This window comes from Mesoplodon bidens (genome assembly GCF_964165515.1).
Source record: "Mesoplodon bidens genome assembly, chromosome: 3".
NCBI lineage: Eukaryota > Metazoa > Chordata > Mammalia > Artiodactyla > Ziphiidae > Mesoplodon > Mesoplodon bidens.
The window spans coordinates 59,637,255-59,659,806 of NC_138178.1; positions in this window are offsets into that span (position 1 = coordinate 59,637,255).

A 22,552-nucleotide genomic window follows, 5' to 3' on the forward strand; every position below is an offset into this window, starting at 1 on the left:
GTCCAGTGCCCTCTCCCCACCCCCAGTGCCTAATCCCTCCCTCTCTCCCTTCTGCTCCCAGTGCCCCCTCTGCCCCCGGAGCGTGTTTTTTTTATGGTATTACTTATATGGCATTTTTTATACTTGTCTACCTGCCTCCCCGAAAGCAGAGAACGAGCTATTTCTCTCGATTTCCCAGGCACTAGATCAAAGGCCTACCCCAACCATGGATGCTCAGGTCAAGTTGTTGGATGAAGGAATAAACGAGTATTGAAGACCAGAGAGAGACGGCTCAGTAATGCCGTTTCCTTACTCTTGTCCAGTGCTCCTTGCTCTGGGGTCTGACAAGCCATTTACTAGCCCCTGATGTCTACGCCATGACTGAAGGCCACTCTGCAGGGTCAGCTGGACCCCGCTGCTGAGCCATCACAGAAGGGACAGGATGTCTTTTGCCACCCTCAGCCCCAATGCCATCTCCAATGCCTGCACTTGGCCACGACGTATGTAGTAACAGGACTGTCGCCCGCGCGGGGCATCCTGCCTTGAAGAAACTGATCGAAACCCCCTGATGGGGCAGGTACACTTACCCTCAGTTTAAGGAGAGAGGGTCAGGTAGGCCACACACCTAGTCTCAGGTTCCCAGCTGAGGTGGAGGAGCCCCGGGATTTGAATGTACTCCTGCCTGATGCCACAGTCTACATTCATGCTATGAAGCCATGATTTCACTACATTGTCTTATATATTTACAAAGTGCTACCTTACCCCCAATCTCTCTTTCATCCTTGCAGGACTGTAGGCATAAAGGTAGGTAGGGCAGGGATCATCAGCCCACTTTAAGGAGGAGGAGCTTTATGCTCAGAGAAGCAGAGTGACTCACACCAGACCACGCAGACTGTGGCCGAGCTGGGATCCAACCGCACTCCAGACAAGGGACAGAGGTTCAGACAGGCTCAGGTACTTGCCCACGGCTCAGAACTAGCGAGCCACTGGTTTTTTGTTTGTTTCCTTTTGTTTTTGTTTTTGTAAAAGGGCTGAAAAGAATATGCAAGTATCCCCCACTAGAGTGGCGTTCCCCACTGCAGAGAGATCTCCAGAAGGAGATTTCCTAATGGAGCAGGGGGCCACCGGGCCACTGAGGCTGACCCGAAGGCAATTTGGCCCTGCTGAAATATCAATAGTAAATTATCTGCCTGACGAACATGGTCTCAAATGGGGGGGGAAAGGATGAGGTCACAGGGGTCTATCTGTGGTCCCCAAGCAGGGGCGTCAGAAAGGGCAGGAGTGAGTTCTGGGAGGAGGGGAGCTGGGGAAGCCCCCAGCCTTTTGCTGAGATGCCTTCCTGAGAAGACTCTGGAAGCACCCGCAGAGTTGCTTTTGTTCCCAAGTCTCTGGAGCTTGCTGGCCGGGTTCCGGGGCGGTGTGTGCAGCCCTCACTCAGCCCGGCCCCTTAAGCCTGCGTGTGCAGGAGCTGTAAGCCGGGACCATGTGGGGCAGTGCCAGCCCTGCTTCGAGATGTCTGTGGGGTAAATGTTTGCTGCTTTTGTCTGGAAGCAAAACCCTTAGCCACTGTTTCTCCAGCCTCCATGGAAATTAAAGCCAGGAAGCTAAGCAGTGGGTGATTATGGGGTTCAACTTGCTTATTAACAGCCCACAAAGGATTATCATGGGGCTTCTAGGAGAAGCCCACAGAGGCTTGGAAGAGGGCTGCTTCCTGGCTCCGGGCACTGCTCTCTGAAAACACAATCTTCTCCAGGCCGAACGGCTCTGCCTGGCCGGCTGGGGGGCCCTGGGCCCCCCCCACCCCGCCACCAACACACAGGATGTTCAAAGGACCCAACGGAGAGGGGATTGGTGGTGAGTATGGGGCAGGAGGGGGCCCAGCCCTTTGTGATCTGTGCCTGCAGGGGGGCCTGGAATGAGTAGGGTGAGAAAATTGCCCACCCCTTTAGTACAGAGTTCAGGTATTTATAACCGTCTCCTTGGAGAGGGAGACCATTTAGGTAAGTTGTAAGAACAGTCTTGGACAGGGGTCAGCAAATCTGTCTGTTGCCCATTTTTATAAATAAAGTTTTATTGGACACAGTCACACCTATTCCTTTCCAGATTGCCTGGTGCTGCTTTCAAGCTATTACAGCAGAGTTGAGTAGTTGAGCAGAGACTCTCTGGCCCACAAAGCCTAAAATATTTTCTGTCTAGCCCCTTACAAAGTTTGCTCACCCCTAGGTAGGGGAAAGAGTATGAATTTCAGGGTTGACTAGATATGGGTTGAAATACCACTTTTACTTTTGTTCTGTATAACTTTGGACGTGTTGCTTCCCCTCTGAACCTCATGCTTTCCATTTGTAAAATAAGGATGACAATCTATTTAACACATGCTTACAATATCGTGTTTACTGTGCATTCGGCACTGTTCTAAGTGCTTTGCGAGCATTAATTCATTTAATGCTCACGACAACTCTGTGATGTTGGCGCTCTTATGACTGTACCACTCTACGGGGGGCACGTGGAGAGCTGGAGGGGTTAAGTAACTAACCCAGGACCCCACAATGCTGGAATTTTGAACACAGGCGATATGGCCCCAGAAGCTGCGTTCTTAAATGGCCATTGTGAAGACTAAGAAGTAATAGATGAGCAGAACTGAGCCACAGGGGCTGGGATGCCGTAAGGACTCGATATCTGTTGGTTTACTCTTCCCCTCATCCTCTTTGCCAAATTGTTTGGCTTCCCACCTCTGTCCAGGATAAGGGTTCCGGCCCCTTTGGATTGCAGTTTCTGAGGTCATCACATCCCTCCTGCCTTTGCCAAAGCCCAGCATCACAAACGCTGCTCCGGTTTCCTCGACACGCTCCCCACTCCCTTCCTGCCGCTGTCTCCCTCCCCCTGTTTAGTTAATAATAACATATCATGTTCTGTCTCAGATGCATATCAGTTGTGTGTAATTATTTATGGAGAAATAGACAGATGATTCCCTGCTTGGACCGTTTTCACAGGCAGCCATACCTATCACTTAGCATCGCTCTCTCCCCTTGGCTAATAACACTGTCCACTTTAGATCCTGGGGTCTTGATTTATTAGGTAATTTGTTTCTTCTCTGTGGCTTGGGCCTGCCTGTCATCAATATAATAGAATGATGGAAGTGCAAGCTATAGACACCAGACATTAAAAACTAGGCAAATATTACCCATTTCAGCTCCTTGTCCAGCCAGAGCCAATCCTCTGCTCGCTGGGGGAGAGGAAAAAGATTACAGAGGGACACCTGGAGCCTGATTCCCACAAAACGACTCTTTGAAAATTGGGCTGGTGGCTCTGCTATTATGTGCTTTTGGGAAAATGTCCAGGAAAACACATCCACACGCACGTATACGTGTGCACCCACGCATGCGTGCGTACACCCACACAGTAAAGGAATCTAAGCTCCCATCCAAAGAGACTGAATATGCCGGGGAGGGAAAAGGACTGAACTGGCGGCCAGGAGGCCTGGCTTCCCACCCCAGCTTTGCCACACTATCCAGCTGCAGGAGCAAGGGCAAGTCACCTCATCTCTCTGGGCCTGAATTGCCTCATTTGTCAGATGAGGAGGTGGCCTTCCAGCCTTAACCTGCTGAGATGCAGCCAAGGTTACATGGAATGTCAGAGGCGGAGTTGGAAACTGAACCTTTGCTGTTTGATTCCAAGATTGGTGCTTTGAACACTTCACCATGCCGTTCCCATCAATCATAATTGTAATCCAAAACGATTAGTCTCTTCACCATCAATAGCCTTATCACAATCACTGAAATAATATCACCAATAAATGATCTTTAATTGCACCATCAAGAGAATCATCAATGCCATTATCTCCAGGAGCTTCTCACCACCACCATCCTCATCATCATGCTCATTTCACTGGCTGTTTTCTATATGCCACATTTCATATGCAGGATGTGATTTCATCCTCCCAGCAATCCTAGAAAATAGGCACTGTTATAATTATCCTCATTTAATAGATGAGGCAACTGAGGCCCAAAGCGGCACACAGTAGTAAATGCCAGACTTTGGGTTTGAACTAGGTTAGGTTTGGCTCCAAAATAAGCTTTCAGCCACCATTCTATGTATCAACAGCATCGTTATCACAAGTATTCTCATCATTACCATTATCTTCTACATCAGCATCACTGAATCACCCAGCATCATCTTTTTTTTTTTTTTGCGGTACTTGGGCCTCTCACTGTTGTGGCCTCTCCCGTCGCGGAGCACAGGCTCTGGACGTGCAGGCTCAGCGGCCATGGCTCACGGGCCCAGCCGCTCCGCGGCATGTGGGATCTTCCTGGACCGGGGCACGAACCCGTGTCTCCTGCATCAGCAGGCAAACTCTCAACCACTGAGCCACCAGGAAAGCCCCAGCATCATCTTTTTAATCACTCCCAATATCATCACCAGAATCAACATTATTGCTAATGTTGATATCACCAATATCAGAATCGATATTGCCAATCTCATTATTGCCAATGTTGTTTGAATATAAACACCATCATTAATCATTAGCAATACTGTCACTGTCACCATCAATATAGTCCATACTGATGTCATAAATGATACATATCAGCACAATCAAAATTGTCTTTTAGGAGTCATTGCTAATACAGACATCACTGCTAACCTCATTATGGTCACTAGTAATATTATGGTCACTGTCACCAACCCAGTCCACATCCACATCATAATCAATATTGTAAAAAGCAGAATGATCTGAGCTGTCACTAACCTCACCATCCACAGAGAATTACTGATATTGCCAACATTTTCAACAGCATCATCACAAACATCATCATCCTCAGTTCACCATCACTGTCCAAATACAACCAAAATAAAAAGCACACGTCTCCAATTAAGTGGACATCACAGATGTCAATCTACTTACCATTGTGATCACCAGAAGCTACTGAGTTCCTACTTGTGAGTTGAACTGTGTTAGGTCTTTTCTACCCTGGAACTCTTCAGCTATCCTGTGAGAGATGTGGAATGCATAAATATTTGACTCACTGTCACACTGCCCATGCAGATGTTGCCAGGGGCATCAGGAATCTGAAACATCTGCATCTCTGGAGTGAGGTGATTGCTGTTTCAGAAATTTTAGGCCATTGAATATCCTTAAATTCCACCCATCCTTCCCAGCCAAGTTACTCCCCAGTTCCCCAGTGGGTTTCCATCTCCTGTTTTCTTGTGCTTCTACTGACCATCGTTTTTTTTTGTTTATTTGTTTTGTTTTTGGTTTTTTTGCGGTACGCGGGCCTCTCACTGTTGTGGCCTCTCCCGTTGCGGAGCACAGGCTCTGGACGCGCAGGCTCAGCGGCCATGGCTCATGGGCCCAGCCGCTCCGCGGCATGTGGGATCTTCCCGGACTGGGGCACAAACCCGTGTCCCCTGCATCGGCAGGCGGACTCTCAACCACTGCGCCACCAGGGAAGCCCCTGACCATTGTTTTAATCTCAGTTATAACATTCATAGCCCATCTCTTGTCCCAGTTGTTTGTGTGTCTGTCTCCTTCCCTAGCATATAAGTTCCTGGAGGTGGGGCCGGGTTTTTTTTCATATCCCTTACAGGGTTTACACCAAACGTTTGGGGATTAAAAGGGGAATGTTGGCTGGTCCACAAGAATCATGTGATGAGGGGTAAAGAACATCAAATTGAAAACCAAGATATCTGGAATTTAGACTGGATTGTCCCTAACTAACTGTGCAACCTTGGATCATCCATTTCCCCTCCCTCCCTCTCTACCTTTCTCCATCTCCAAACCTAAGGGTCATCCCTTTTCCACATCCAAGTTCTGTGGCTCTGCCTTCCAAACCGCCCATTTCTCACCCCTCCTCTGCTGCCCCTCTAACGCAGGCCCACATCTCTAGCTTGAGCCTCTGCAGTTATCTCTTAACTGGTGTTTCTGCTTCCACTCTACCCCATGTGGGACAAGAGTGCTCTTTTAAAAGGAGTTCACATTTGTCCCTGACTCCACCACATGGCTTCGTCCTTTACTTACAGCAACATGCAGACTGCTTCTGTGGTCTGCAGTGGACACGGTCTGGCCCCTGCCCCCCTCTCCTCCCTCACCTCATGCATCATTACCTCCCCCCGGCCGTTCCTAGACACATTGTTCTTCTCGTGGCATCCTGAAAACCCTGACCTTGTTTCTGATGCGAGGCCTTCACACTGGCTGGCTCCTCTGCCTGGAAAATGCTTTCCCTGGACCCCTACTTGGCTGGCCCTATCACCTCATTCAGTTCTCCAACCAAGTGTCTACATCTCAGAGGGGCTTCCCAGGGGCACCCTCTGTGAAATAGATTCCCTCTAGCAGGCATTCTCTTCTCACTGAAGCCTCCTACCCAGCATATATTTATTGATTGTCTGCTCCAGGGTTTCTCAGCTTCAGCACTATCGGCGCTTTGGACGGGGGTGTTCTGTGCTGTGGGGTGGGAGGGACTGTCTCGTGCACTGTAAGGTGTCGAGCAGCACCCCTGGCCCATGTTCACCAGATGCCCGTAGCACCCCTTCCCAACTGTGACAACTAAAAATGTCTGCAGACATTGTCAAGTGTCCCCTGGGGGCAAACTTACCCCTGGTTGGGAACCATACTCTTCTGAAAGCTTGGGACACGTGAGTGAGTAAAACAGACCCCACCACTGGCATTCCTCTCTCCCAATCCCCTGGCCTTCGTGGGAGGAGACGGACAATGAATGTGAAGCTAGAAAGTGACAAGCGCTATGGGAGAAAAAATACAGCAGGTCAAGGGTGCTGGGGATGGGGCGTAGGTTGGGGCCCTGGAGAAGAATGAACAGGCTGGTGGAGGGTATCAGGCGTGGGCTGTCTCCATCCTTCTGGTCCCAGTCTCTCTCCCTCCCACCTTGCCCCACCCAAGAAGGCAGCATCCAGCAGCATCAAACCCACAGGGACGCGGGAAGTGTTGTTAGCCTAGATAATTTCTCCAGAGCCACTGATCCCTTCTGCCGAGTGTGATAAACCCTATTTCATAAAGAAGACATGAATGGCTGTAATCAGATACAATGTTTGCAACGCTGAACAAAATGAGCAAAAGAAAAAAATATGCAGCCAGGCTATAATTATGGGTGTAATATTTCAGCCCATTAGCAAAAAATATCTCAGAAACCTGCTGCCCGCCTTCTCAGCTAAAAAATTGGATACTAAGCTGGTGAATGCAAACAGAGAGAACAGAGCGCTGAAGCAGAGGCCTAATTAATTGCATATACAATTTTTTTTTTTTTTTTTTTTGGCTGACAGCGGCTTCTGACAATTCTGGGTCTTTTACTGCATTAAATAAAAAGAGATTGTCATTTTCCAGCAGGGCTGCTCTGAGGGCTTCTAGACACGGGTCCCTCTTCCTCAGCCCAGTACTAGTCAAGGACATGCCACTCACTAAACACTTGGTAAATTTATGGGGTTTTGTATAATAATAGTTATATTTTGTTGCTTGCTGTGTGCTAGGTACAGTGATAAAGCTTTACAGCTTTCATCTCAGTTTTCCCTATGGGAGTGAGGTGAAGTGATGCAATGGATTTTGTTGATGACCTTCAGGTTCCTTGTCACCATTTTTTTTTTTTTTTTTGAGTGCCAGCACCTGTGACTATCTTTGGAGAACTACTTGTGAGCTACTGAAGTCACCTTGCCTGGGTTCAGAGAGCCCCTAATCCCTGGCGGGGGTGGGTTGTGGCCCTGTGCCCCTAGCTCACACCTCCTCTGTGGGACTTTGCTGGAACTCACCACCCTGCCTGCTTTCCTCCCTCCCCACCCTGAGCCCCATGCCCTCTGGTCTTCCCTGGAGTTCTTTCTTGATAAATCACTTGTATATTATTCCTTGGTTCCCAGTATGCTTCTGGGGAGTTGGCTTCAGACAGGTAGGATTAATTACCACCCTTTTTCCAGAAAGGAAACTGAAGTTTGGAGGGGATAGTAACTCAACTCAGGGAACTCAGAAACTGGGGACTGGGATTTGACTCCATGTCATCTGATCCTATTTGGCTTCCGTGTGTAAGTGTGGCACTTGTCCCCATACCCTAGTTCCTGGTCCCTAGGATCTGTATGAGATTGGGGCAAGTTGGTGGTTCAGTAGCCACCATTGTAGGTTCTGAAACACAGCATTGTCTGGGTAAATCTAACAATTAGGTCCACACCTTTGTTCATGGGCCCCTCTAGTTACCTGCCATTGACCTCAGGCTCACCAAGCTCGGCAGGGGTCTGACCAGTTCCTGGGTATACATTCATTCATTAAGTCATTCATTCACTCGTGCAGTCACCTACCCATCTAACCTCAACCATTCAGCTAACCACACCCACTCATCTAATACCATCCATCCATCCATTCACCCATCCACTCATCCACTCACTCATCCATCCAACAGAGCACTCATGAAGGCTGCCCCCAGTAACAGTCTAGCATGGGATATGGATGTACTAAGAAGTCAATCATCATACCTTGTGATCTGTGCACCAGGGGAAAATGTATAAGGTACTCTGGGCTCATAGGAGGGACACCTGATCCAGCCAAGCTTCCCAAGGCACCTGAACGGGGATCTGGCAGGTGAGTAGTGAAGAGAAGAGAGGAAATGGGTAGACTGTCCCAGGCAGAGAGAACAGCAGGTAGGATACAATCCAAAGGCCAGAGGTGAGTGAGTGAGTGGAAGGTTCGAAAGAATGAAGGACATTCACCTCGCTGATCTCATGTGAGGCAAGGCTGGAGTAGCTAGCTGGGGCCAGACATGTGGGACCTTTGCTTGTTGAGCCAAGGAGAGAACTGGGAGCTGAGAGCTGTGGGGTGCCTTCAAAGGGTCTGTGAGCAGGGGGCTATCAGGAACAGACCCGCCTGGTTCAGCAGGGTGCTCTGGGAAAAAGAGGTGGGAGGAAGGCAGCCAGTGATACGACTGCAGTTGGGGTGGGCGTGGAAGGACCGTTTGCCAGGTTGGCAGTTGCCCTGTGACGCTGTTGGAGGAAGTGGGGGGAGAAGTGGGTTTGTGCCAGGATGAGAGAGAATTAGAAGTGGGTGACTGACTGGGTGTGGGAGGCAGGGAAAGGGAGAGGGAGAGGATGACTGCCAGTTTCTGGCCTGTGCAGTTGGGGGAAGGAGGTGGCACCGACCAAGTCACAGAGGGAGAGGATAGGCCTGGGGCATGGAGGCTGGAGGCCGTGCTCAGTTTAGGGCAGGTTGAGTCTGAGATGCCTGTGGGGATTTCAGGTGGGGTCGTTCAGAAGATACTTTGATATCTAGGTCTGAAGGCCCAGAGAGAGACGACAAGCGCTGAGAATAAAGATGTAGGTATCTACCACCAACCCCTCGGAGTAGATGGGAAGGCCCAGGGAGGGTGTGCAGACTGAGAAGGAGTGAGCCTGCTATCTTCTGACAGATGCCCCAACGCTGACTGCCTACCTGAACAGTGGGCATCTCCCTTCCGGATTCCAGTCCACACGTGGACCACATTCCTAGGCTGACTCCAGTCTCTGGCCGAGCACGTGGGTGCATGTTCTGTCTGCATCAGGTCTTCCTGCTGTGGGTCCCCTCACCCAGAGCCCACTGGGCAGCAGTTATGTGGGTCAAGCCTGGATGTGTTTCTCTGTCTACCATGGAACGGCCTCTCCTTCTGGAGGGTTCTTTTGCCTGGAGGAAGAAAGAGAGATAGCTCTTCCCAGCATGGCTGCTCACCAGAGCAGGAGGGGAATGAGCATCCTTGTGTACTTGGAAGCTCAGGGGTTGGCCTCCCTCCACCACTGCTTTTAGAAATGTCTTTAATTATTAACCTATTATGTGCACACTGTAAAAAAGATATACAGCTCAGAACAAAAACAAAATAAATATGATAGACCCCCTGCCCCTCATCCTGCCAGCACCTATACCCCACTCCCTAGTGACAACAATTATCTTTCCAGATTTCATACACACACACACACACACACACACACACACACACACACACAACGTCACGCTCACCAATTGATTTTTTTGGTTTATAAATATATACTAGACATATTTCTACATCAAAATGTATATAGCTCTACTTCCCATTTTACTTTCTTTTTTATTTTTTACTATAAAAATCATACAAGTTTATGGTAGATTCTGAATGTGGAAATTCAGAAAAATATAAAAAAAGAAAACCCAAATCTGCCAGTATCCTAAAATCTCATTACCCAGAGATGATGATTAACATTGAGGAAAACATATAAAATTTACTTTCACCGGACAATAACAGAAGACACTAAAATTAGAAAGCACTACGGAACTTCAAGTAGATTTTTCTTCAAAATAAGAGATGTTAATCCTTGTATAATTTTCTCTCTTTTTTAACTTGAATTGAGAGGTAGATGTTGTGATGTTTTCTTTTCTTTTCTTTTTTTTTTTTTTTTGCGGTACGTGGGCCTCTCACTGCCGTGGCCTCTCCTGTTGCGGAGCACAGGCTCCAGACACGCAGGCTCAGCGGCCATGGCTCACGGGCCCAGCCACTCCGCGGCATGTGGGATCTTCCCGGACCGGGGCACAGAACCCGTGTTCCCTGCATCGGCAGGCGGACTCCCAACCACTGCGCCATCTGGGAAGCCCTGATGTTTTCTTTTAACTATATGCTTCTTAATGGTTGTTAGTTTAGGTAGAATTTAGTCATTTCTCTTGGAAAAACCAAAAGGTACCACTTATCTCTAAACAAACAGACTAAACTCATCTGTCTACATACATATTTTTAAATTAAAAATAATTTTTAAAGAAGAGGTAAACCTACTGTTAGGATAGTTTGTCAAGAGAAATTACTGAAGTATTCAATCACTTTCTAAAAGAACAAACACATCGTGAGGAAATAATTATCACTTACTCCTGACACAAACCCAAACAGATGATGTGTGAGCCCCAAGCATTCAACAGTTACCTGCTTCTTCCCACATTACCTGACCAATGTCAGGTTGGCTCTGTGGGATCAGAAAGCACAATTTCCTATACCTCTTTGGTGGCTCAAAATCATGCCACAGTTTAGCTCACATTTTATCTGGGCCATGACTTTCATGTACCGTTCACTGTTTTTCCCAGTCACTAATTACCTTTCTTATCCTTGTTGCTCAGATCCCTTGCTGCTCAGAAGTGCTGCATGCCTTAATTCCATGACAGCACTTAGCATCCTAGCGTCTTCCTCAGAGGACCGGGTAATGCTGTTTTCTTCGAGGTTGTTCTTCACAGGCTCTTCTGATTTCTTGTTCTGATTGGGGCTAATTTCTCATTAGGCCAGCTACACAGCTGTGCTACTGGTATTTCTTTTCACTGTTCTCCTGGGTTCGTTCTATTAGTTCTATGGCTTCTTGAACCTGTTGTCTTTTTCTCAGATTCTGTTTTCCTTCTGCCGCGGTACATACTCAAGGAATTTTTTCAGAAAATGTGGAGCCCCACCCTGGAGCCTGGGAGCAGTGGGTGCCAGCATGGGGGAGGGGAGGCTGGCTGTGAGTGCTCTGCATTTCCTGTTTCTCTGCAGTTTTCCCCAGCTTTGGGTGGTGACCACTGCCGGGCTCCAGCTTTTGGTCGGCAGAGGGAGGGTGAGGCGGTGTGGACAGCTCTACTGCCCCGCCACCTGCAGCCCCACGCCCCGAGCTTGCTGCTTCTGGCCTCAGCGCGGCTGCCACCCAGCTCGGCGAGCAGCTCAGGTGCAGGCCATCGGGTGTGTGGTGGTGGGAGACCGAGCTACAGGGAAAACTTGCCTACGGATCAGTCATCAGTTATCAATGCATTTCTTGGAGAATATATGCCCACTATCTTTGACAACTATTCTGCCAATGTCATGGTAGATGGAAAACTAGTGAATCTGGACTTATGGGATACAGGTGGACGAGAAGATTCTGACAGATTACATCCCCTGTCCTATCCACAAACAGATGTATTCTCCATTTGCTTTTCTCTTGTGAGTCCTGCATCACTGGAAAATGTGCAAAGTGGTACCCTGACGTGTGACACCATTGTCCCATCATGTGACTCTTATCATCCTGGTGGGGATGAAACTTGATCGTAGGGATGATAAAGACACAATTGAGAAACTGAAGGAGAAGATGCTGATTCCCATCACCTACCCACAGGGCTTAGCCATGGCGAAGGAGATCAGGGCTGTAGAACACCTGGAGTGTTCAGCACTCACGCAGCAAGGCCACAAGACAGTGTTTGATGAGGCTATTGGAGTGCTTCTCTGCTCAGCTCCTGTCAAGAAGAGGAAGAGAAAATGCCTTCTGTTGTAAACGGCAGGGCCCTCTCCTGCCCTGTCCGGTCCCCTGGGAAACTTTTTATGCTTTGCTCAAACCGTGGAGCCTTCACACTCAATGCCAAGTTTTTGTTACAGATTAGTTTTTCCATAAAACCATTTTGAACCAATCAGTAATTTCTAGGGTTTTTTTTGTTTAAAGTGTAAGGGTTCAAACTTTCACATTCTATTAAAGTTTAGCCCTAAAATGACAAGATTTCTTAAAGCCTTATTTTTCAAAAGCCTCAATGCTTGCTCAGATTAAGAGTTGCCAAAATACCTTGTGGAACTTCCCTGGTGGCTCAGTGGTTAAGAATCCACCTGCCAACTCAGGGGACACGGGTTCAAGCCCTGGTCCGGGAAGATCCTACATGCTGTGGAGCACCTAAGCCCACAAGCCACAATTACTGAGCCTGTAATCTAGAGCCTGTGAGCCACAACTACTGAGCTCACGTGCCACAACTACTGAAGCCCTCGCGCCTAGAGCCCGTGCTCTGTAACAAGAGAAGCTACCGCAATGAGAAGGCTGTGCCCCCCCAATGAAGAGTAGCCCCTGCTCACGGCAACTAGAGGAAGCCCATGTGCAGCCATGAAGACCCAGTGCAGCCAAAAATAATAAAAAACAAAAACAAAAAAAACCTTGCATTGTTGGGCTAAGAACACTGAGCACTAAACGGTTGAGAGAACTTTGTCTTTAAGAAGACTGCAGCTTCTGAGGTTAGGAAATGCAGACACTTGCTAACTGGTTTCAGATATGAAGAGGGTACAGCCTCCTTCCTGAAATGTTGCCACTGAATGCATCATAATTTATCTACCCATGTTCATTACTTAACATTGTACTGTATATCATGATGCATGAGTGCAACAGTTCAACTTTTCGGATCAGTCTTTTTGATTTTGTAGTGAGATTAAAAAAAAATTAGTGTATTAGCTTTTGTGAGATTTTGAACAGAACTCTTCTGTTTTCTCTCTGTTGAAGTATTCTGCTCTGGCCATAGGCACGGGGGTGGAGTGTGTGGAACACTTGTGATGAAAGATGAAGGCAGTATTTTGACATTGCACATGTGTACAAAGCAATTAAACTATTGAAAGTGTCATGGGTAAAAATCTTAAAAGGTCAATTTCTGTCAAATGCAGCAGATGATGAAGAAAGGTCGGTATTATCAGTGAGTGTTTTCTCAAGCTTTTCCTTTTTTACACCTGCCCATCCCTCCTGAAATTGGGCATTTAATTCATCTTTGACCTGGTCATTCTCAGAGTTGCTAACTTAGGAAGCTCTTTTCTTATAGAACCCCTTGTTAATGAGCAATATGCCTCCTTGTACTATAAAACCTTTCTGGGTATGCATTAGAAAAAAATTTTTTTGTAGATTAGTAGAAGTGCATTCCTGTTTTCGTGTTAAAAAAGAAGAAAATGTGTATAACATAGGTGGAGTTAGAAAGCTAGTAAATCCGAGTCCTTGAATATTTAAAAATGTCTTTACTGTGCCTTTGCACATAAATAAGAGATTCCACATGATTTCCTTTCAGAATGCTGTAGACACTGTTCTGTTGCCTTCTAGAAAGTTCTATTGTATATGAAAAAATCTAATGCTAGTTTGACTGCTATTTCTTTTTAGATATTTTGCATTCTTTCCTGCAGTTTTAAGATTTCCTCTTGATGGTTGGACTTCAGAAACTTTCCCAGTTTGTTGCAAATTGTGTGTCTTTTTTCACTGCACCTGCTCTGTATTTGGTGAGAATAGTAGATGGCTACTGCTTTTCTGTCTGGCCTGTTTCCTCTTCCCTTGGGAACTGCCACTAAGTCACTCACTCCACTTAATGAAGGGGCCCTCCTTTCCTGACCTGGAGCGGCCAATCAGAGAGTTCCTTCTCTCCAGCCAGGAGGTTGGTTCAGGGATGGACATGTGACCCTTGGGCCAATCACAGGCCAATCAGAGTACCTTTTAGAGATGATTTAGATGCTGAGAAAGAGAGAATTATGATCTTTTCTCTGGGTTTGGTACAAGGATGAAGTAAGACTGGAGCTTCTGAAGTCTTTCTTAGCTACTATACCTAGAGAGCCTGTCTGGGCATGAACCCAAGCCAGTGAAGTCAGAGAGGAGGGTGGAGAGTCAAAGAGAGAAAGGGAGAGAGAGAATGAGTGAATGAATGATTTTTGAATTTGTGAACCTCTGGATACAGGTGAGACTGAAGTCATATCAGACAACACATTCAGGTTTGTTTTCTTTACACAATTTGATTTGGGTTTCCATCATAGGTAAACAAAGGAATCTTGATAATACAGTGACCCCTTTTAACCAAAAAATCCCTGTCTGGCCAAGGCCAGAGGTTCTGTACTTTTAAGAAGGGGCTGGAACAACTGGCCCAGGTATGCATCCAGCAGTTTCAATTGCCCCAAGGCTTCCTTGTTTTTGTTGCTATTTCTCTGAGGCTCTGGCTTCAGTGACAAGTCTCTCCTCGTCCTACAATGAGGGATGGTTTCCTTCCTCTAGTTTCTCATCAGTTGGATCCCATATTCCTGCTACCTTTCAGAAATTCTTCCACATTTCTGGTCCACTGACAGCATTTTTCTTATTTTCTAATATGGATTTACTCTTTCTCTTAATATCTTTTCTTCCTGACAGGATTTTGGTATGGAGCGAAGTTAAATTCTGTGTAATCAGTCTACATGTCAAATTGGGAATTCTCTCCACCACTTTTTGTCCTTTTGACTTTGGCCAAAGGCTCTTCACGATTTTCAGCTTCAGTTTAGTTTTCAGAAAATGGGAATGATAGTAATATCAGTCCTGCCTACCTTCCAGGGATTGGGAAAGGATGAAGGGACACAGGAGTCATCTATGAACAAAAGAAGCGGCATAAATTTAAGTTGTTATTAGCTCATGGAAGAGAACCCCTTCATTTGGCAGATGAGAAAATGAAGCCAAGAGATGGGAAGTAATTTTGGCCCAAGGTTACCCAGAAACCTCCAGCCTCTTGGCTACCGGGCCCCATTTTCTTTCCAGGCCCTGTTACTCCGCAGCCTGCAAACGGCCAGGGCTGCAGTGCTGGGGGCAGAGCGATGGAGACTTCTGAAGAGGCAGAGATGGCATAAATAATTCAATGATTGCCGACCACGGGCCATTAAATTTTCCATGATCTGTTTTATTGTATCTGCTCTGCAGCGTTACTCACTTCCAGTTCAGATACAAAGCAGGCATTTCACGGTGCCTACAGCTGGCCACTGCTCCCTCTCAGGGATCCAAGACCACGGAAGCGTTAGCCTTGGGCCCAGCTGGGCCTCTATCCGTAAAGGCGGCCAAACAGAGGTTCCCATCACTGAGGCCTGAGTGTCAAGCTCCTCTCCTCCAGCTCCTGGTACTCACTGAGCCTCCAGGAGCAGGTGGCTCTCACCTTCAAGTTCAGCATCCGCTCACAAATGACCTCCACTTAAGATTCTTTCTGCTGTCACTGGTGGTTAGCAGAAACGTAGTGGGTTGGGTGGGGTGAGAGGGTTAAAGGATTAATTTCTTCCATGTAAGCATTAAAGGGCACCATCATTTTTGTAACTCTGTTTTGGCATTTTTACATTTCTTTATATACTGTGAGCCTCAAAATCTGGCAGTGGTTTTGGCCTCATGTAACTTCTGTGAAACTTCATGGATCTTCAACTCCAGGATCATGCTATGCAGAATCCTAAACATGGTGGGGACTCCCTTACACATGAAGAAACAGGCTCAGAGAAGGAGGTGGACTTGGTCAGAGACTCAGCCAGCTGGTGGCAGGGGGAGCCCAGGACCAGGCGTCGGGACTCTCAGACCAGAACCCTTCCCTGGGTATGGGTCTTGGGAGGGAGAACTTCCCCCACCCCGACCATTGGGTCATCATCTCTGTTCTTCAGGGTCACTGTGGCTTCTCAGATTTTTCCATAGAACCGCTCACTTTCCTAGTGTCCTGAGAACAGCACACTTTCCTCAGATAGTATTTCCAAGCATGCCTCCCACCCACAGCAAGGCAGAGAGCAAAAAGGAAGAACCAGGCACTGCAGGTGAGATTCTCCCCACTGTCTGTGGTTCAGGAAGTTTGGCCGACAGACATGGCCTCATCTTTGCCATTCCATTCACTGACCTGATAACAGGGGGCAGGACAGTGCATGAAGCCAGACAAAAGCTAGAAGGAAGAGAACTTGAATCGCCTAAGAATCCCCAGTGTTCAGTGAAGTGTGGTAGAAAGAACACAGGATGTGTGTCCCGTGGGCCAGCTCCAAATTCCAGAATTAGTTATGGGCATAAGAGAAATCACATCCCCTCTCTGAATCTCAGTGTCCTCACACTTGAAGCGGGGATGCCAAAGCTGAATCCATGGGATTTTTGTGAGGCTCTATGGTAATGACAGTTTTGAGCTGCCAAAGTCCTTTTGGCATCTCCATCAATTAACCACTGCTATCTAACAAACCGCTCCAAGCAAAACCTGATGGCTTAAAGCAATCATTCATTATCACTCAAGACTCTACAGGTTCACAGGCACTCATCTCATCTCACCGGTGGTCAGCTGCAGTTGGGTAGCTCTGCTGATGTAGGCTGGACACCCTCACATGTGGGACCACTTGGTTATGAGCTGGTCTAGGGTGGGACGCCTCAGCTCTCTCGCCCTGCAGCAGGCTAGCTCGGGTTAGTTCATGTGGCAGGTGTCCGGTACTAAGAGAAAGCGCAGAAGCACATAGGCCTATTGAGGATTGTACTTGAAACCCACACGCTGCCACTTCTTTCACATCCTGTTGGCCAAAACAAGTCACAAGGCCAGCCCAGATTCAAGGGGGGGTGGGGGCTGGATCCACTTCTTGGAGGGAGGAGCTGCAAGGTCACGTTGCAAAGAATGTGGATACAGGGAAGGGTGCAGTATTGTGGGCAACTGTCAATCAAATCTACACGATCCTCAGGGCCATATTCTTCTTAAGGGGGTTCAAGATGGACCAAGATAGGCACAGTACGACAGTGCTGGGTGTGATTTTCAAGACAGGGGAAGTGGCTTGTCCAAGGCCACACAGCTGGTGAGTGGCAGAGTTGGTGTGAGAACCCAGGACTTTCAGAGTCAAGCACCATATGTCAAAACCAGCCTTGGTGCCGTTTCTTCTATTGAATTTGCTCTGCGGAAAACCCAGTAGATGGTGATTTGGGAGGGTCTACATGTGTGTTCCTCTTTTTTCTTGTTGCAATTTTAAAAGGTCAAGGAGGGCCTGAGATTAGACTTCCTGGCTCTCCCTTCTGGAAGGAAACCCTGAGGAAGAAGGACAGGCCCCAGAATGAGACCTAGATTCAGATTCCAAGGCTTGAAGAGCTTCACCACTGCAACTTTCTTTCTCCTTTTAGAGAAGCACACAGAGAATTTTATCTCTTGTCCCTGGGCTTCTCAAGCCTGTGACCCCACCCTAGTGAAGAAAGACCCTCATCCCCTGTCATCAAGACAATTGCTACAGTCTCCTAACGGGACTTCTTACCTTCAGACTCACCTCCCACTCTGCTGTCCCAAATCCATCTTGCCAATGGTGCCTAAGTAATCTTTCAGATACTTGGCTCTGACTGTGACATCCCACTGGGGAGAATATCTTCCAGGAGAGTGTGTTCTTGAGCATGAGCTTAGGAGCTGGGCAGATCCAGGGTTTTTTTGTTTTTCTTTTTTTGGCCTCGCCGTGCGGCATTTGGGATCTTAGTTCCCCAACTAGGGATCGAACCTGTGCCCTCAGCACTGGGAGCGTGGAGTCTTAACCACTGGACTGCCAGGAAAGTCCCTCAGATCCAAGTTTGAATGTAAGCTCTGACACTTATTAGAGCTAAATGAATTTGGACAAACTATTTCAATGTTCTGAGCCTCAGTTTCTTCATCTGTAATATGGGCTTTACAACATCTCACTGGGTTTTGTCAACATTGAATGTGAAGTCTTAGCGAAGTCACTGGTACATAGCAAGTGCTCAAGAAATGGTAACTGATTTTATAATACTACTACTGTCATTATTTCATGGTTCCCCATGGCTGTGAGATTCAGACAGGTAGCCTGACATCCAAGGCTCTCCATGAGACCCCAGCTGCCTCTCCAAGCTCACCTTCACTCTTGTATGAGCCCCGTGTGATCTGTCTGCTCCAGTTTAATGAATTCCTCATTGTATCCTGAGGATGGCATCTACCTTCCCACCTCAACAGCTTCGTTCACACCATCCTACCTCTCCTCAGAGGTTTTGTTGCTGCCTTTCCTCTTCTCCTAATCCTGTCATCCTACAAACGCTAGCACAAGCCCTCCTCCTCCAAGAAATCTCCCCTGGCCACCTCAGCCCCCAGGGGCGCTCCCTTCTCTCACCTCTCTGTGGTGTTCCATTTCCTACAGAGTCTGTGCTGGTTTGCTAACTGTTCCAGCTACATAGCTACATCATTTTATTATCTCCTGGTTTTGGTGGGGCAGAAAATCGGGAAGGGCTTGTCTGGGTGATTCTGGCTCTGGATATTTCTGTGGTTTTTGTCACAAGGTTACTAGACCTGCAATAGCTGAGGCTGGAGTATCTGGAGGCTGGCCAAGCATCTCTCATTTCCTGGGATTTGGGTGCTTTTCCAGGTGGACTCTGTATGTGGGCTAGATTGGGCTTCCTCACAGCGTGGTGGCATCAGAGCAGTCTGACTGCTTCCATGGAGGTTGAGGTATTGTGTGAGCAAGGTGGAGACTGGGTCCTTTTTTATGACCTTTGTCAGAAGTTACAGAGTGGCTTCCGCTGTATTCTATCCGTTGAACCAATCACAAAACCCTGCCCAGTTTCAATGGAGAGGGAACACAGACTCCACCGCTTACTGAAAGGAATGTCCAAGTCCTGTTGTAAGCAGAACCTGTAGGATGGGAGATTTTGCTTTGGCCATCTTTGGAAAGTATACTCTGCCGCACCAGTCTAGTGAAGTGCTTTGTGACCAAGAGAGGTGGGGAAGGGAATGTTATAAGCGTGGACGCTGGAACCAAGCTGCCCGGCATGCCATCCTGGGCCCTCCACTGCCTGCCTGTGTAACTGGGCAAGTTCATTTACTATGCTGTTGCCTCAGTTTCCCTCTCTGTAAAATGAGGATCACAGCAGTCCCTACCCCCTGGGGTAGTTGTGAGGATCAAGTGAGTTAATGTAGGAAAAGCACCTTGAAGTGCCGTATCCCTGTCTGCTGTTACCATGACTGATGTTGTTAGTATTGTCAATTACAATCAATATTTAGTGATCGATTAGAGAAACCTTTCAAGGCACGGAAGAGTAAAACATCACCACGTATATAGTCCTGAATAATTGTGGCATTGTTCAATGTTCTATGGGGCCCCGGGGGAGACTAGCTACTCGTAGATCCAATTCCTCCGTTATAGCCCAAGATGTTGACTCTGGAAATCCAAAGTCAGGAAAACACATAAGGAGCCTGGGACATTGGGCAAATTAAACACCAACACACTTCTTCCTCCTCTTCGTCATCGTATCATCAAACCTGTGGGGTTTTAGGCCCCAGCAAGTATTTTTATTGCTCATCAAAGCCAGGTGGACTTCCAAAACCCTGGACAGAAGTACAGGGGACCACATATAGCCCCGCACTGCACTTCAGAAACAACCCTTGAGCTCTAAAAACACAGCTTGCACAAGCAGTACCTGCGTCTGTGAAAACACTGTTGTTTCCTTTTCCTCCGAGCAGTGGGCCAGGACACTATGTAGAACACCAAGATGCTGGGGTTTCACTGGGGTCCCTCACATCCTTTTTTTTCCATGTTTGGCAAGCCTTTGCATTCATCCTCCAGCAGCTCTTTTTTTAGAGGTTTTTTTAGAGGTTAGCAGAGAGCCAGAAGTGCCTGGGAATTTAAGTCCCCCACTGGTGGCTTTTGATTGATGATGGATGGTGGGGATGTATGGAAACCGAGCTCTCTTGTCTGGGTTGGAATAACTCTGGAGAGTGACTCACATGGCGGAGTTCCCTGCGGGATCAGGCTGAGGCTATACCCTCTGCAGGGCTCTGCCAAGGTCATGCTCCGCTCTGCTTTGGTTTCTTCCCCACCCTGTGCTGCTTCCCCCAATCCTTGACTGATTTCTCCTGTGATGGCTGCCCTAATCAATTGCCTTCCCATGACTCCTCATCTCAGGGACTGCTTCTGGAGCCAAAAGAGAGGATGCACAGGGCCCTGAGGGTGGGAGACAGTCGTGGGCTGCACCTGGTGTGGGAGGCTGCTCGCCCCTGGCCCTGGTGTTTCTGTAGGGTCTTAGCACCTGCAGCCTCTTTGTTCTCTGGGAATGATGCCTTCCCAGGTATTGAGCGGTGACCTGTTTTCACACCAGATCTAGTTTATATGCTTCTCAGAGCTGCTTAGTCTCAACGTGCCTCCCGGCCTTGGCATGTACTCAGTGGAAAATCCCAGCACCTTATTCTTCAGACCACCTGCCGTCTCAGCCTCCCCCTGGGGTGAGGGTCTGGCTTTGACATGGACCCCGTCATGCCCACTGTGGCAGGAGCCATGGTGGCTCTGGTGTCCACTGAGTGGACCCACCCTCTGGTGGAACAGGTCCCGTCACTCTGCGCTCAGATGCAGTGCTGTGCCATGGGGTGTAGGATCTGGCTTTCCCAGAGGCTGCTTGGAATGCTCCAATGCAACCCAAATTTGCAGGAGAGTGTTAGCTCTCTATAGAGCTAACCTTGGCCTTCGGGAGACAGGAGATGGGTAGGAGCCAGAAGATAAAGCCCTCCTGTCTTGCCCCCAGTGGCCTGTTCCCAGGCTCAGTGATTCTACACATGGAAGCCATACGACGTGGCTGAGAAACACTGTGAAGAGCTGTGGCTAGCTCAGCTACACCCCACCTTGCATTGCTTTTCCTCCTTCCCTGCTTCATTCCCATGTTTTCTTCACTCTTGCTCCCTGGGGGTTGCATCTCTCAAGAAAGCCTTAGCTCACTCCCATGGCTGCTGTTTGATGTTGGCTCTCGGCTGAGACCTTGGCTGGGGCTGTCCACCCGAGTGGTCACACGGGGCCTCTCCATGTGCTTGGGCTTCTCACAGAATGGCGTTCTGAGAGGCTGCACCCCGAGACCAAGAAACCCCAGCAGAACCCGCAAGGCGTCTCATGGCTTAGCCGCAGGGGTCCTGACATGTCACTTCCACTGCATTCTAGTGATCTGTTATTTGGTGAAGCAAGTCACTAAGGCCAGCCTAGGTTGAAGGATGACATTTCACCTTTTGATGGAAGAAGAAGCAAAAAATTATAGCCATCTTTAGTCCACCACAATGAGATTCTGCACAGACAGCACAGTATCTGGCATGTGACGTGTGTTCGGCAAATGTTAGTTTTGGGTTTGGCCCCTTCCTGCATTCATTCAACACGTGTCCAGCTCAGGAGAGGCCAGTTCCATCTGTCCATCAGCTTCTCCTCAGCCTTCCCAGGCGGTTGTCAGTGTGCACAAGCGACAGGCAGGCAGGGTGACAGCTCTGAGCCATCCAAATTGGAATGTAGTTGGATGCGGCAGATAAATCTAGGAGACTGGGTTTCTGGCTCTAATTACGCCACTAAGTTTTTTAGTTGTATTGAGCAAGTCCATTGCCCTCTCCGGACTCAGTTTCCCCATTTATCAAATGGGGGATTGGACTAGATGATTTCTAAGGCCCTTTCTGGCCCTGCTGTTTGAAGATTTTGCTGATGCACTGGATTGTTCCTCAGCGCTCAGAAAATGATGGCCAGGACGTGGGGCTTGATGTTTTCTCTATCCTCTCTGCAGGGACTGTCCCGATTCTCATCTTTGGTGTCACATCTGGGCCCTAAACGTTGCCTAAGTTCTCAGAGGCCTCAGAGGTGCCTGACTTCTAAGCCAGTCCCAGCCTGACTTCCCCTCATGAGCTCAGCCTCTGAAAGTCCCTTCTGTAGATGAGGTGTTGGTATCATTAAGGTGGTAGGAAGTCCACGCCTCTTCCTGCTTCTCCAGGGAACCTCCAGGGCTTGGCTTAGTTTGGATCATACTGGGTAGCTTCCCCCGCCCCCAGCCAGGGCCCAGCCTCCCCGTTCATGCTTGGTGAGCTTTCCAGTTGATTTCCTGAGAGCTTTTTGGTGAAGTGAGATGTGATTCTCAGCAGGGGTGACAGCATTTGGAGATTTCTTAGACATCACCCCCACTGTGAGTGGGAAAGTTCCTGCCTCTGGAAATATGACCAAAGCATATGTTTTTATCACTCAGGTTCGGTCTAACAGGGACCACCAGGCTGGAGGGAATTGAGTCAATTTTCAATATGGGTAGAAAAACATTTCAACACACAACGTCCCCTCCCAGCCATCCTCCTGGTGACCGTCTCATGATTGTTTCTTGGAATGTAACA